Raw genomic sequence first — 16,679 nt, 5'->3', positions numbered from 1 at the left:
TTCCTTTTACTTACATGATGAGGCACGAGTGTGGTGTGACGCGGTGGAAAGATCACAGAATGTGGACCAGATGGATTGGGAAGGGTTTTTGGCACTTTTTTTACAAGAAGTACTTTCCTGCTACTGTGAAGGAGGAATTACAAGTGGAGTTCCTAAACTTGACCTAAGGGTCCCTAACTGTGAGGGAGTATAAGGCACGATTCGTTGAGTTGTCTCATTTTGCTAACACTCTGAGTGAATTGCAACAAACCCAGAAGTTTCAAAGGGGTTTAAATGTTTATGTCAAAAAGATGGTGATTGGTTTCAGCCATACGAAATTTGTGGATGTGGTGGAGTGTCTAATGAAGCAAACAATAATGAGTTTATGACGAGTCTCGAAGTCAAGAGAGATGTCAATGGGAAAGGAAAGACGCCAGCACAAAGTAGCACTATTAGGAATCAGGGAGGTATTGGTAAGAAGCAGAGAACTGTGTACCAGACTGCCACAAAAAATGATGCACATGCTAAGCAAGCTGAGCCTATTAGGTGTTATAACTGCAATGAGGTGGGCTATCTCACTACAAAAAATAAGGTCATTACCGACCAAAGTTTTCTGAGGGTCCCAAACATTCGTCGCAAAAAGTGCTTTTTTCGTCCAAAATATGTTGTCCGTTGGATATGTCACGGGCCTGAAATTTATTTCCGACAAACGAAATGCTCTCGAAAAAGGTTTGTATGGTCGTCGAAAATGTCATTTATTTGGCAGGAAGCTTTGGCGCCAACTTTATTAATGACCAAAAGTACGTTTGTCGGAAATAGGATGATTATTTTTGAGAGGCTTCTCATTTCGTCGAAATTGTTTGACTATTTCCGAGGGGATTCTCCTTCCATCAGAATTGTTTGACTATTGCCAAGGGGCTTCTCCTTTTGTCCAAATTGTTTGACTATTTTCGAGGAGAAATATGTTCTCTTGGGAAAAGTTTGAAGGTCAATTTCCCATTAGAATAAGTAAAAACAATTTGACATCACGCACCACAACATGAAGCGAACCAACACTTACCCTCACCCAGCTGCACAAACCCTGCCAAATGCAAATTATTAGAGTCCACCAAAAGATCCATGTCTTTGATCTTCATCCTCGCTGCATGCACGAGGCTATGATGAGCCACTCCCTCTCCACTCATATTCAGCACGTGTCAGACAACAGCTACATCAATTTCGCTCCAATTGTAGTCTGATGAGACGACCGAAGCATAATCTCGGAACATCTCGAAGCCGTTGTTGAAACATTCAACCATTTCATGGTATATTCTTCATATTTTGTGAATTGTTGGACATTATATTTCTTTGTCTCTTCCAATTTTAACTTGAGGGACTCTAACTCTTTGCTCCGACTTATTGCTTTTAGAGTTTGCTTCACTTCTCCAGCATATGCTTTGTTCAACTTGTTGCTAAGTTTCCCATCACTTGGCCATGAATATCACATTTCCTCTCCCACCAATCCGTTGCCTTAGACAAATATTGGAGGTCATGCTTTACGACTGAGATTTTGTCAAGTGGATCATTGCTTTCAGCCTCACTTCCAGATGAAGTAGGATCGTGATTTGGAGTAAGAGGTGGAGATGGGAAAGGCACATGCCACGACTGGTTTCCCGGGTAACTGACATGGTTGTTTGGAGGGCATACATCCAACATCTTTAAGTATCGATGGAGACAATTCATAGCTCCAGTCTGCCAAAAAAAAAAAAAATCTTAGATCCAGTTTGCAGTTTTTACTTCTGAAAACTTGTAAACAAACAATATGGTCAGCTTACCACTAGAGCTGTGCAAAATATAGAAGTGTTTTTTTTTTATCAGGTTATCAATGGAGCATGACCAACATTTAAAAAATTTCCATCAACTCAATTGGATTTACTGTATTATCGCTTTAATGGAACATGATATACACATACATGCTCAGAAGAAGAGATGAGGGATGCATTTGAACTACATATTAAATTGCGATATTCCGATTGGATGTCCGCATTGAGAAATAGCGTTTTTAAGAAGTACAAGACTACTGGTGATAGATACACTCATTACCCATTAGAAATATCTCAAGATGTTTGGTATAAATTGGTTGACCATTTGTAGCCTACATGGCAGGTAAAAACTCAATTTAAAATAATATTGTTTTGACTAGCTAGTGTATGCTTTCGTTTATTTATAGATGCCTTATATGGGTTCACTAAATTGATATTAGGTTATGATTTACATTTTTTCATGCAGGATAAAAGTAAAAGAAACAAGTCTAATAGGGCGAAATCCACAATTGTGCATACCACAAGTTTTGTTCCAATGGAAAAGTACAGAAAAAATGAGGTAAAAATATCCATTTGGTTGTTGCTTTGTTGATTGTTCCTTTTGTGGTTATTTCCAAATTTGGTCTTAACAAACTTCATTGTTTAAATCTTAATAGCTTGATCGAACTGGAATTGAACCTAGTCGAATTGATTGTTTCAAAAAGTTCCATGTAAGTAAGCCTAAGAATGGAGGAGAAGAAAGTTGGTCAAGTGAAAAAGTTAAAGAACTTTTTGTACGTTGCCCCTACTTTGTTTCTTTTTTTCTTTTTCTTTTTTTGATTCACATGACATTTTTTTATATCCATGTTTATATTTCTACTATTTCATTGAAGGAAAAAATGGAGAATAAAAAGGTTGCTGCAACAGAAGAAGAAAATGAAGTAGATGATTGGGATATATACAAGGAGGTTATTGGTGGGCCAAGTCGTGGTCGTATCCTTGGCTTAGGTGGTGGCTATAGTACAAAAGAAATGTATCCCATAGATGACCAAGGTTGTAATAAACGTATATGCTTAGAACGTGAAGAAGAACATGATAAATTTGTAAACACGAAAATCCTGCGACAAATGAGACAAGAACACGTGTACAAAATTATTTTGTATTAATGAAATTTAGGGTTACAATCTCTGTATTGAATCCTCTGATTCGATCTCCAAAGTGTTTAAAGAAAATTTGTGTTTGATACAAGGGTCGTAGAGACTTGATCTTGATCAAACGGGTAGCACGAAGCTTGTTTGGTGTTTGGGATTTCTCTATGGTGAAGGAACCGGCACGTATTTGTTGTGCTTGGTGGCTCTTCCAAAGTAGGGTGAAGAATGCAGAGAGTTTTCTGTTTCTTCTGAGTGCTAGGTTTTTTCTGAGCCCCCTCTTTCGTCTTGAGGCCTCCTATTTATAGGCTCTTGTAGGATGCTTGACCTAAATAACTTTCCCTATTTAAAACCTTGTTTTGTGGGATTTTGATTTGATTTAAATCAATTCCTATAATCTGGCAATTTAACCAGATTATCTTCAATTGATTGACCAGATTAATATTTGATTTAAATCAAAGTCAATCACAGAAGATTCTTTCCCTTAATTTTGTCTTCATCTTGAACCGTTTGATGCACTCTGTCGGATGTAGCCACGTGTCATTTTTTGACAACTAATTCAACTTTGATGAGTCACACGCCACATGGGCGAATTATGGGGCCCACAATTTAATCCACCAAACCCTAATTATTTTCTTATTTAGTGGAATTTAATTCTCCAAAATTTCTTTGTCTACAAATTGCCCCCACTTTATGATGCACTGTAAATATGTGCTTTGTCACATGTAGGAGGTGCAGCTTGAAGTGTTCCTCTCTCTCTCTCTCTCTCTCTCTCTCTCTTTTCGGGGGTGATATTATTAAACTTAATAATATCCAATGAGCCCTATTTCCAACGTTGGCTTTTTATTTCCCACGTTGGTTTCCTTTTTTGTTTTTGTTTTTGTTTTTTTTTTGGGTGATATTATGAAACTTAATAATATCCAATGAACCCTATTTCCAACGTTGGCTTTTTATTTCCCATGTTGGTTTCCTTTTTTTTTTTTTTTTTTGGGTTGATATTATTAAGCTTAATAATATCCAATATTGGTAAGATCTTGTGAAGCAAGATACAAAATCCAATATTTTCCCAAACTAGGAACAAGAAACCCTAGCACCACTAGGAGCTTTGATGGCTTTTGGCTTCTTTAAATTGCGCTGTACACATGGGTATTTAGATTAACTAAATAGATCAACAAGAACTTCTCTTGTCAGCAAGAAGGTCCACGAATTTGAGGCTCGCACCATTTTGAATTTTCAGTAACCAATGTGGTGAGACTTGGCATTTTTGATTCATCTCTCATATATGTATGTGCTTGCTTGCGGCTGTTTGGAGGAAAAGAAGAAAGTTGACGTTTCTTTTCTTTTTGTTTTGTGTGTTTTTTTTAATTGCACAGCCACAAGAATTCGCCTCTTGGTCTATGAAGAAACTAGTTGGTAAGATTGAAACCACTCTTTGTTTCATCTTGTTCTTGCATCAGCTTTTTTGTTTTGTTTTGTTTTTTTGGTTGTTGTGGAAGCAAGATTGGAAGGTGGAAGGGCTGGAACATGCCTGGAGGTGTGCGTTAGGGCCTGGGCGGTATGGCTAGAGACTTGGAAGGACTGGCAGGTTCGAGTCCACCTGCGCTGGGCTCAAGGTGAAGCAAGAAAGCGTCAGGCCTTGTGTGTGATGTGGGCTCGAGCTAGGAGAAGAAGATGCTGGGCTAATGCTGGAGGCAGACACGATATGGGCTCGAAGGGAGGCGCTGGGCCTGGTGCGCAAGGTGGGCTCACGCTAGGAAAGGAGGCACTGGGCCTTGTGCTGGAGCTGGAGCGAGCGGGCCAGGAGGAGATGCGGGCTGGGGCATGGGGCAAGCGACATGGGCTACGACGATGGCCCTTGCTAGCGCAACATGGGCTGCGACAACTGGTGGGCCTTCATGCTGGCTGGGTTGGAAAAGTGGGCATACTGGGCTGCCCCCTATTCAGCTTACTTTTTTTTTTTTGTTGTTGTTGTTGCTGCACATCTATTACTCTTTCAATCATTTTTAAAAAAAAATATTTTTTATTTTTTTATTTTATATGATGATACTTATACATATATATATATTTTTATAATAGGTACTTTGAAAGAAAGTGAAGAACGTGGACGTCCTATACCGCTTGGGTTTGATCCATCTCTCCGACTTGGTGATAACTCGCTCAAGCGCTTAGGCTTTACGTAAGTGGAGGACGAGTGAAGAACGTAGACGTCCTATACCGCTTGGGTTTGATCCATCTCTCCGACTTGGTGATAACCCGCTCAAGCGCTTAGGCTTTACGTAAGTGGAGGACGAGTGAAGAACATAGACGTCCTATACCGCTTGGGTTTGATCCATCTCTCCGACTTGGTGATAACCCGCTCAAGCGCTTAGGCTTCACGTAAGTGGAGGACGAGTGAAGAACGTAGACGTCCTATACCGCTTGGGTTTGATCCATCTCTCCGACTTGGTGATAACCCGCTCAAGCGCTTAGGCTTTACGTAAGTGGAGGACGAGTGAAGAACGTAGACGTCCTATACCACTTGGGTTTGATCCATCTCTTCGACTTGGTGATAACCCGCTCAAGCGCTTAGGCTTTACGTAGGAGAAGACGAGTGAAGATTGTTTCTCAAGACATTCCACCTTTACCCAACTCTTCAAACTTGTACGAGCCTTTTTTTATATTTATTTTTTTATTATTTTTATTATTTTTTAAAGTATGAAGTAACCAGCCTGATACTGAATATTGTTTCATGTCGCTCATCTTATACAGATGCCCTTCTTCAAGCATTCCAAGAAAGGCACCGTTACTATTCTTAAGGATGAAAGTGATAACTGGGACGAAGGTACCACATTGCTTGAAGGTGCGCCTCTCCTAGCTTCGGAAATATCTGAGGTGGACAATTCTCTTCATATTTCGTCTTGGTCTCAAGAGGTGTTTTGTCAACTGAGCAGCTTCAAAAAATCAAAGTCTATAGATAGGGACCTTCACTCCACTGTTTTATAGTTAAAGTCCTCGCATCATACAAATACCGGTTCATCAAAGGCGTTCGAACTTCTTAGCGATTGAATCCATAATGGAGCAGTGAATTGGAGTTCTGCTCTCCCGACGGCTGGTGAATCTACATTTACCGAGTATTACTAGGAGTGGCTTGAAGATGTGCTAAGTAGAAATACTTAGGTTCTTAAGAGCACCGATCTATATAATGCAGTGTTTGCCTCATTATTTAGCTATGATCGACATGCTTCAGTCATTTGAGCCTTTTGCGAGTACTGGTGTCTTGTAACAAATACCCTTCATACGTCGTAAGGAGAGATGTCTATTTCCCTTTGGGATCTTCATGAAATTGGCGGTCTCCCTATTACAGGTCGATTTTATGATGAAGTTATTCCAACTACTGAGAGTCTCAACAGGAAGGATCATAAATGCGTGTCTTATATCCCACACATTTGTCGCTACGTATTCTTAGCGTATCACAAGATTTTACGGGATTCTAAAGGAAAATCTGGAGTGAGAATGACTGCTTGGATAAAGTATTGGTATCGAGGGCTGTTCAAGTATAAAAAGCCTTCAAGGAAGACCATACGGAACAAGTCACAAAAGCCAAAGGAGGACTCTGATCCATCTGGTATCATTCCGATGGCACTGAAATGTACTGAGGAAGAGGAAGGGGTTTTTGAAGATTTGGGTATAACTGATGAAGACATGGAAAGATCCTACTTGGCTGCATTCCTTGCTTGCTGGTTGTGCAAATTTGGATTTCCCAAAGAGGACGTTACTTTGATCAGACCAGGGGTTTTCAAAGTTGCCAGTCGAATGGCGCACGGTGTATCATTTGGCCTAGCAGTTCCGGTATTGGCCAGCATTTATAAGGGGCTGAACAATATTTCTAGTGCAGATGATCCAGGAAATTGCACAACTGTTCTACCTTTCCATTATGTGTATGGATGGTTGGGAGAATACTTCGACACACACTTTACATCATCTTCCGAAAAGTCCATTCCTATCATAGCAAGGTTCTCAGGAAAACTTTCAGTAAAATTTTTTGAAGATTCAACAGCTCGAGCTTTGTTTCGGACTTGTGGTAAAGTGGAAATAAGTCGTCTGGCAAGAGTATTTTCAGAATGCAAATAACTGACTGATGAAGATCATATTTCTAAAGAAGACTTCGAGTATTTGATATGCCTTCGTTCGGGATTCGTTTCTCTACGGCAGGAAAACTATCGAGTCATCCAACCTTATAGCCCGCACCGGTTCAGTAGACAATTTTGTTATGTATAGCATGTGCCAGGAGAACTTAAAGATGACGTCCGGAATGAGACTGTGTTATCAGTGTACTCACATTGGAAATCATGCTTGAAGATTGGCAGTGCATCTACAATAACCCTACCCACTAAGAATAATATCCGGGAGTTTGAGATCACATCCGATTATGTTATTTGGTGGTCGAAGGTGCATCGCTTTGAATCGACGAAATCAAAGACAATCTCAACTGTAGGCAAGTCATCGTCGCTTTCTCAATCGAAATCTCTTAAGTCTCATGACAATGAAGTTTTAGTTCATGATAAACTCACCCGTGGTAGAGCGCTCCAAGTTCATCCAGAACTTGAAGGTAGTTCTACTACTCCCGCACCTCGAGTTCAACACCCACCTCCAGTTGATGTTCCTCCAACTCGAGTCCCTAATGATAAAGGAGAAATAGAAAGCATAGCAGATTCTCAAGAAGATTTCATTCCCCTCGGTCGACGAATTCGCAATTTAAAACGAGGGCATATAAGTAGCAATGAAGACAGTGAAGTCAACTTTAGGCATAAGAAGACAAGTGTCGGACCTCTCTATTGTGATTTGGACACGACATACCCACTTGATGACACATTTTTTTGTGATATGCCCTCTGTTTCACAACCGGTTCTAATGAATGAGGTATGTATTTTATTTCGCCTTGAGCCTCCCATTTTTTATACATATATATATTAATTAATTAATTATATATATATTTTAGGGAGAAGTATTGCATCATGTCCCTACTGTGTCTGAGCTTGTACCATTTAATCATTTGCCTATCGAAGAGGAAGATGATGCTTTGCGCCCGATAAGTGATTCAGGTGTTAGCCTAAGAGGTACAATGCCAATCTTTATCACGCTCCATATTTAGAAATCTTTGATTCTACTTGCTTAACCATTACTCGTCGGTCAATGTAGGTTCGCTTGCACAACATTTATTAAAGCCGGCTAATTATGCATCCACTTCTGAAATGCCATGTGGGGAGCCCAAATTAGGTGTTGCAGACAAAGCCCTTTGCAAAGTAATCTCCGTTTTAGGAAACCAAGTAAAAAGCATAATCTTGAAGGCTTCATTGGAAAGGCTTCCCTTATTCAAAGATGAGCTTGGCAAGTTGATGACTACTCTTGACAATGTAGGGGCGAACGTCTCATCTTTACGAGCTATGATCGATGCACTTATGGTGACTGCATTTGACTATCATTTTGCACACTCTACTTACTCCCAAAAGCTGTCTCCCGAGGCTCAGAGCGATCGTTTAGCCGCAGTTGACTCTTCACTTTCTATTGCTTTGGCTCTGCAACAAGCTGAAGAAGTTCATCAGTCTTCTATACTTAAGTCTATTCAATCTGCCAATACGCGTATGGAGGAGTTGAAGAGGGAACAAGAACAATTGGAGTTAAGATTACGTCAACTAAACGAATCACTTTCAGAGAGTGATGCACAACTTTCTTATCACTATGGTGAGGTCACCCGCTTAAGAGAGGATAAGATTGCAGTTGAAGGAGCTCTTGTACTATCAGCTGCAGATGTCGAGACTTTAGATACATTACGAGTTTCCTTTGAGAGACTGCGTAACGGCTTCAAGGATTTGTCTTGGGAATAGCAAATTCTGTTGTTGTAAACTTTCTTTGCTTTATTTATATTTCTTTTTGAACTTGTCAAAGTGTTGATGTTTACTAGTTAACTTTCATGATGAAATAAAAGCATTTTCTTATTTCATTATTTTTTCGAATGGTTCGGATTGATGGGGGAAACCCTTTGTTTTTATTTTAATGTGACTGAACTTGGAATTATTTGTCCAAGTTGCCTACGTACCCTCGATGAAAAGGGATCAAGTCATCACGTAGTTCAAGGGAATTTTTTTTTTTTTGTGTCCTAACTTTTGCTTGAACCGCCCTTTCGGGTTTTCAGTTCAACGGACTTTCTTGTGCTCTAATTTTTGCTTAGACCGCCCTTTCGGGTTTTCAATGCAACGAGCCACTTTTTTTTTTTTTTTTGTGTGGGTGCCGTACGCAGTTTAGGCTCATGCAGGCCAGGAGCTGGTAGTCACTTCACGCATAGTATCATTTCAAGAACTTTCCATTGATAGAGCCAATTCTTAAACCGTCCTCCGCTACAATCTTGTAAGCGCCACTTGTGTATACTTCTTGTACCACGTAGGGCCCGTCCCATTTCAAAGTAAACTTGCTTCCGGTTTTGTGTGTTGTGATGATAGGTCTACGTAATGCGAGGACGAGATCTCCCACCTGAAAAGATCTAGGGCGAACTTTCTTGTTAAAAGCATTCAAAAGCCGAGCTTGATAACACTCTAAGAGTTGTTGCGCTTCGAGTCTCTTTTCGTCTAGTGCTTCTAACTCTTAGAGACGTAGCTTTGCATTCTCTTCATCAGTCAATCCCTCTTGTACGGCCATCCTCAATGATGAAATTTGATTTCTAGAGGCAAGACTGCTTCCACACGATACACGAGTGAGTATGGTGTAGCCTGAGTAGGCGTCTGGTATGTCGTTCGATAAGCCCACAATGCTTCATTTATCCTTTCATGCCAATCTTTCTTGGTTCTTCCAACAACTTTCTTCAACAGGCTGCAAAGAGTTTTGTTGAATGCTTCCGCAAGATCGTTGGCTGGGGCATTGTACATTGAAGAGTTGCGTTGTTTGAAACCAAAGTCTTCACACAATTTATCCATCAACCGATTCGAGAATGGCTTTCCATATCTGTGATGATGTAGCGTGGCACACCATACCGATTAAGATGTTTACCTTGATAAAGCTCACTACGTTCTCTTTCTTCACTTCCTTTAGAGGCACAGCTTCCGCCCATTTTGAAAAGTAGTCTGTGGCTGCAAGGATGTAAGAATGACCGTTGGAAGATTTAGCTGCTATTGGTCCCACCACATCAAGACCCCACACATCAAATGGCCATGAAGTAATTGTAGGATATAGCAGCTCCGGCGGTTGATGGATAAAGTTGGCATGGAATTGACATGCTTGACATTTCTTGACATAATCCATGCAATCCTTGACCATAGTCGGCCAATAGTAGCCCATCCTCTTTATTTGGAAATGTAGCTTTGGCCCTGATTGATGTGCTCCACAAATTCCTGAGTGAGCCTCCTCCATTGCTTTGAATGCATCCTCTTCGGCCAAGCATCTTAGAAATACGCCTTCAAATGAACGACGGTAGAGAATTTCTTTGTAATAAATGAATTGAGGTGCCCGACGTCATACCTCTGATCGATGTCTTGAATCATCTGGCAGTTTCCCATGCTCAAGATAATCAATTAAAGGTTGTCTCCAGTCGTCAACGTGAATGGACAGTACCGAGATAACGTTGACTCCTTCTTGCGATGCCCCAAGTGTTAATGGAACGACCCAACGTTGGCAAACTGGAAGATTTATTGCTTCATCTTTTGTCAATGCCAACGTAGCGGCAAGGTTGGCTAAGGCATCTGCCATTTGGTTATCTTTTCTTGGCACATGCTCCAGCGTCACCAAGTTAAACCTTTCTAGTAATTGCGTGGCTAATTGGTGGTATGGAATTAGATCATTCTTTCTAACTTCGTAGTGGGTCAACAGTTGGTTGATCACTAACATGGAGTCACCATATACTTCTAAGCTCGATATCTTCATCTCCACGACCATTTGTAAGCCTATGATCAAAGCTTGGTATTCTGCAACGTTGTTCGAGCAAAGTTCACTTAAGGAGAATGAATAGGGCAATATGTGTCTCTAGGGTGATACGAAGATTATGCCAGCCTCCGCCCCGTCTTTACGAGCCGATCCATCAAAGAACATCATCCAAGCAGGAGAAATATCAGCGAAGAAGACTTGTTCGTCGGGTAAGTCATCTGAAATTTCCCAGCCTGCCGGAATTGGATGATCGGCTAGGAAATCTGCAACAGCTTGCCCCTTAACTGCCTTTGCTGGAGTGTAGATGATTTCATATTGATTGAGAAGTAACGCCCACTTAGCCAAACGCCCCGTCAAGACTGGTTTTGACATAACGTACCTCACCGGGTCAGCTCGTGCAATTAGATGAACCGTGAATGCTTACATGTAGTGCCTTAACTTTTGGATAGCAAAAACAAGTGCAAGACACATCTTTTCTATAGGTGTGTAGTTTAGTTCGGGACCAGTAAGCGTTCGGCTTAGATAATAGAATGCTTGCTCTTTGTGTGACTCATTCTCTTACGCTAAAAGGGCTCCAGTTGATCTTTCTTGAGCCGCAATGTACAATATGAGTTGTTTGCCTGGAATATGAGCTCCTAACAGTGGTGAACTCGATAGGTACTTCTTTATGCTTTCAAAGACATTGTGACAAGCTTCATCCCAAACAAATGGAACATCTTTTTTCATAAGGCGACTGAATGGCTGACACCTCCCTGCTAAGTTTGAGATGAACCGCCGAATAAACGCGAGGCGTCCTTGTAAACTTTTCAACTCACGTAAATTTCTTAGCTCGGGCATATTTAGGATGGCTTTAATCTTAGTCTGATCTACTTTGATGCCTTGATGTTTAACGATGAAACCAAGGAATTTCCCTGACGTGACACCGAAAGCACACTTCAAAGGGTTCATCTTGAGTTGGTACTTCCGCAATCTGTTAAACACTGTTCTCAAGTCTTTCAAGTGATCTTATCTTCTTTTTGACTTGATCACCAGGTGATCAACGTAGCACTCGACATTCTTGTGAAGCATATCACCAAAGATCTTTTGCATTGCAAGTTGATAGGTCGCACATGCATTTTTGAGGCCAAATGACATCACCTTGTAACAGTAAATTCCTTTTGGAGTGCGGAAGGCTGTGAGTTCTTCGTCCTCTGGCGACATTCTTATTTGATTGTATCCAGATGAACCATCCATGAAAGATAAGGCTTCATGACCTGTGGTTGCATCGACCATGAGCTCAATTATGGGCAATGGAAAGTCATCCTTCGGGCAAGCCTCGTTTAAGTCTCGAAAGTCAACACAAATACAAATTTGTCCAGTGATTTTCTTCTTCACCGGAACAATGTTCGCTATCCACGTCGGGTATTTCACCCCTCTAATAAATTCGGTGGCGATCAACTTGTCAACTTCAGCTTCGATTTGACTTAGGAGCTCCGAACGGAAGCGACGTTGAGTTTGTTTGATTGGACGCGTTCCAGGTTTGACTACAAGGTGATAGACCGCAACTTTTGGATCGAGGCCTGACATCTCCTTATACGTCCAAGCAAAGACATCTTTATACTCAAGTAACAACTGATGATATGATTCCTCTTCGCTAGGATTCAAAAGTGCACTAACGAAGATAGGTCTTGGGTCTTCATTTGTGCCCAAGTTGAGTTCTTTTAGTTCATCAACAGTCGCTTGGCCCCCATCTTTTAATGCAGCAGGAGCGTCATGAACATCATCTTCGAAAGGTTCCTCTTCATCGAGCTCTTTAATCGTAACGTGATGAACAGCTAGAATCTCTACTTCATCATCATCACTTTCATCTTGTTGACTCAAAGTTTTCCGAGTTTGTATTCGTTGTTTCACTTTGAGTTGGTCACCTGAAGTTACGTCTAGTGTTGAGTGACGTTTCATACGTGACGGGATTAGGCTCCAGATTTCATTATCTTCTGTCGAATCAACAAGAACTCCACTTTCCAACTCTCGCTGGCTTTTCTCTTCAGACGGTTGGCTTGGAACTCCGAGTCTTTCTAGCGCTATTCTGTGCAGAGCTGATTGAATTTCCCTTTGATTCTTATGTCCAGATATCCTCTTGAACACAGAAGGTCGTGATGTCGATTCTTTGATGCGGCTAAAAACTGAGGTCTGCTGGGTAGGCTTGGCTAAACAGTCGAACACTGAGGCTCTCTTAATAGCCTTTGGTTCTTCTTCCTCCTCAACCACTTCGACACTAATGTGTTGAGCTTCTGCCTTCTTTTCTTTTCTTCTAGCAGAAATCTTGACAGGTGCGACATGAGTAAAACCTAGGCCTGCTCTAGCTGAGTCGATTGTGTAACCCTGCTCCTTCAACTTCTTTTGGGTTTCGCTAAGGCCATGTGTCCTTTCTCCTGTGACATCTGGATTGAGCTCCCCCAGCAAGGAAGACAAGCCGAAGTCATAACCTGCTTTTGACATGAGCTTATAAGCATTAGGATCAAAACCTTCTTTAGTTCTTTTGACCGGAAGATATTCACGTCTTGTTGCATCTTGTGATGGTCTGACGAACCCTAGTACTGAAGATTTCGACACATCTGAATTGCTCAACTTGGGTAAAGGCATGGTTGCAGACTCCTTCCAGAACTTCATGTCACTTTCCCCTAACTTTTTCGGTTTCACTTTTTCTCCAAATGAGAATTGGCCTTCCTTCCTTCGGGATGATGAGACATAACGAAGAACAGAAATAGATACCTTATGTGAATCTATTGGTGGTGATCCCATTTGTCTGAAGGCGGTGCTTTTTGACTTGTTATCTCCATTCTCTTCAGTAGAAAGGCACTTTGACTACTCATCTTTTCTTGGTACGGCTTGGCCAGTTGAGTGAACCTCAACGGGAATAACTTCAGATGCCACGTCTTCATCGATGTAGAACTTGGCGTCGGCGAAATAGGATTCAGCTTCGGTAAATGGTTTGACATCACCTAGGATTTTCTTCACCCCACCTCTGTAAAATTTGAAACATTGATGTAAAGTTGAAGGCACTATCCCATTTTCATGTACCCACGGCCTTCCTAAGAGAAGATTGTAGGAAGTCTTAGCATCAATCACGTGAAATAGGGTGTTTGACTTTAAGTCACCTATCACGAGCTCAATTCTGATCATGCCCATGGCTCTTTGCCCTCCTTGATTGAAGCCTTGAATCATGAGACGACTTCGAGGCAATTCGTCCACGGTGATGCCTAACTTTATCATTATGGATTTAGGCATTATGTTTACTGCTGAACCTCCATCCACGAGCATGCGACTAAGTTTCTGTTCTCGCACATACCCGGACACGAAAAGCGGACGGTTGTGTGGTTTGGACCCTAACAAAAGATCTTCATCGGTGAATGTGATGGAAGCACATGTCGCGCAACAGATAGCACGGTCTTAAGACTTAGGCTCTAATTTTTTGGTCTCTCTTATTTGATTTGGATGAATATTGAGATCCATCAACGTCTTTACCAATGCTATGCGTATTGCTTTAGGAAGTTCCACCGCTTCCTCAATATTGAAGTGCGATTGTGAATCTTTTACCTGTGTCAGGATCTTTTGCTCTTCATGAGTTTCAGATCTTCCTTCCGAGACATCGTCGTCATCTACTTGATAGCAAGTTGTCATATGAACAGTCTCCGTTGGTCCTCTTACGAAGAACACTTTGGGAAAGTATTCTTCTAGCGTAATTGGAATTCGTGGTTCTTGGATTAGTGGTCCACTTTCTTGGCCAGAATCTCGCTTCACTATTATTCTGGTTTTGCTTTTAGAGCGTTTGTGTGAACTCCTTTTTCACCGCTCCCTCTTTGATTGAGTATTTTGTCGTACGAGGTTTCCGTTGGGTAACGAGCGTCCATCCTTCATTGTCATCGAAAGACGAGTCACCAACGAAGCCATTACCACCTTGATTATTCAGTTTGCCCGCCACATCTTTTGTACATGGATCAGTCACCTGGTGTATGCCCCTTGTTGATTGGAATTCCAATCTTTTCGACAATGCGGGCAGCGACACCGGATTGAAGGATCCAAACACAATTGTGGAAATGTTCGCATTTGCGATTTCGTCAACGTCCAACTCAATCCTTCCTTGCCTAGCTAAGTTCATAATTAGCTCCTTCAACACGAAGCACTTCTCTACCGGATGGCTGACAATTCGGTGGTATTTGCAGAACTTAGGGTCATTGACTCGGTTCATCTCTTCAGGCCACTTACATTCCGGTAATTTGATCACCTTCTTTTCAAGCAAGTCCTCGCGCATACCTGCGACATCGGAGTCAGGGAAGGGGTACGTTTTTTCCTCTAACTCCTTCAAAGTGCGTCGACGTCTATCCACTTCTCGAGATGGCTCCATCCTTTTGACTTCTTTCTTCTTGTCTCGGGTAAAGATTTTGACGGGGACAGTGTTTATTGTCATTGCTTCCTTGATAGGCTTCTTGACAGGCTTATCTGTCTTTTATCCAAAGACTTTCTCCTTTCTTTGCTCCATGACGGGCTCATGCTTTCCTCCGTGACTAGCTATACTCAACTCCATATCATGGGCACGAGTGGCTAGCTCCTCAAACGTGCGGGGTTTAATTCCTTGTAGAATGTAAAGTAACCCCCAATGCATCCCTTGAATGCACATCTCAACCACCGATAACTCCAAAAGCCTATCTTTGCAATCCAGGCTTAACGGGCGCCATCGATTGATGTAATCGACGACAGGTTCATCTTTTCATTGCTTGGTATTTGTGAGTTCCATCATACACACAGTGCGACGAGTGCTATAGAATCTGTTCAAGAATTCTCGCTCTATCTGATCCCAACTGTCAAGGGAATCGGACTCCAAGTCTATATACCAATCAAATGCATTTCATTTCAAAGAACGAACAAATTGTTTCACCAGGTGGTCACCTCTGTCCCGGCATTATTGCATGTTTCAACGAAGTGTGCAACATGCTGTTTTGGGTTGCCCTTTCCATCGAACTGTTGGAATTTGGGAGGTTGATATCCTGTTGGCATCCGCAAGTTGTCTATCCTCCTGGTGTATGGCTTAGAATACATGAGCGTGTCTCGGGAAGGTGCTCCGTATTGAACCCTGATGGTGTTCGCGATCATGTCCTGAAGTTGTTGGACCGACAAAGAACCCACCGAGGCGGCGTCAACTTTTCCGTGCGACTTCTCACCCGACTCTGTTTCATGACCCAATCCTTTCTCGCTGGATTCAGCCTCATGATGTGGTCCTTTCTTGTGTTCGTCTTGACCAGGCTCCTTATCCTGATGCGCTTCCCACTTGTTGATGAGAGAAGCAATCTGCGCATCCTTCTCCTCGACCATCTTAGTCAGTTTCGTGATCGCTTCGCTCATATGGGCCAGCTGTTCTTCAATAGACATAGCTCCCGTCTCCATGACCTGCATAGCCATAGAATAAGACTCACCTATGGACGCCGAGGTAAGCTTCTTCTGTTGGTCGTCAGGCGGGGATCCATGGTATGAGCCTGTGCTTGAGTCAGCGTCTGAAACAGGCGAGAGTGAGTGTTCTCTTGAATTCTTCGAACCCGAAAAACTCCTCCCTTCACTCCGAGAGTTTCTCACATCCGCCCGAGAGGTATTCTTCTTTTGCCCCAATAAGGCCAAATTGATAACCGGTTCGCGCCTTCGGTGAACATCTTTCGCCTTGGCTTGAGTCGGTATGGAAGTAACATGTTGAGTTGCGGATATCGCCTTGGCCTTGCTCCGGGTGACGACCCCAGCAGAATCTCCGCTTGAGAATGAGGCGCTCACACTTTTCCCTTTCGTGGCAGGAGCGGTTTGAATGTTCTTAGAGGCCATCGTTTTTGGCTTGTTGGTTGATTTTGGAACTGGAAAA

This window comes from Prunus persica, chromosome G4, assembly GCF_000346465.2.
Source record: "Prunus persica cultivar Lovell chromosome G4, Prunus_persica_NCBIv2, whole genome shotgun sequence".
NCBI classification, from domain to species: Eukaryota; Viridiplantae; Streptophyta; class Magnoliopsida; order Rosales; family Rosaceae; genus Prunus; species Prunus persica.
Note: the sequence above shows the minus strand (reverse complement) of the source record.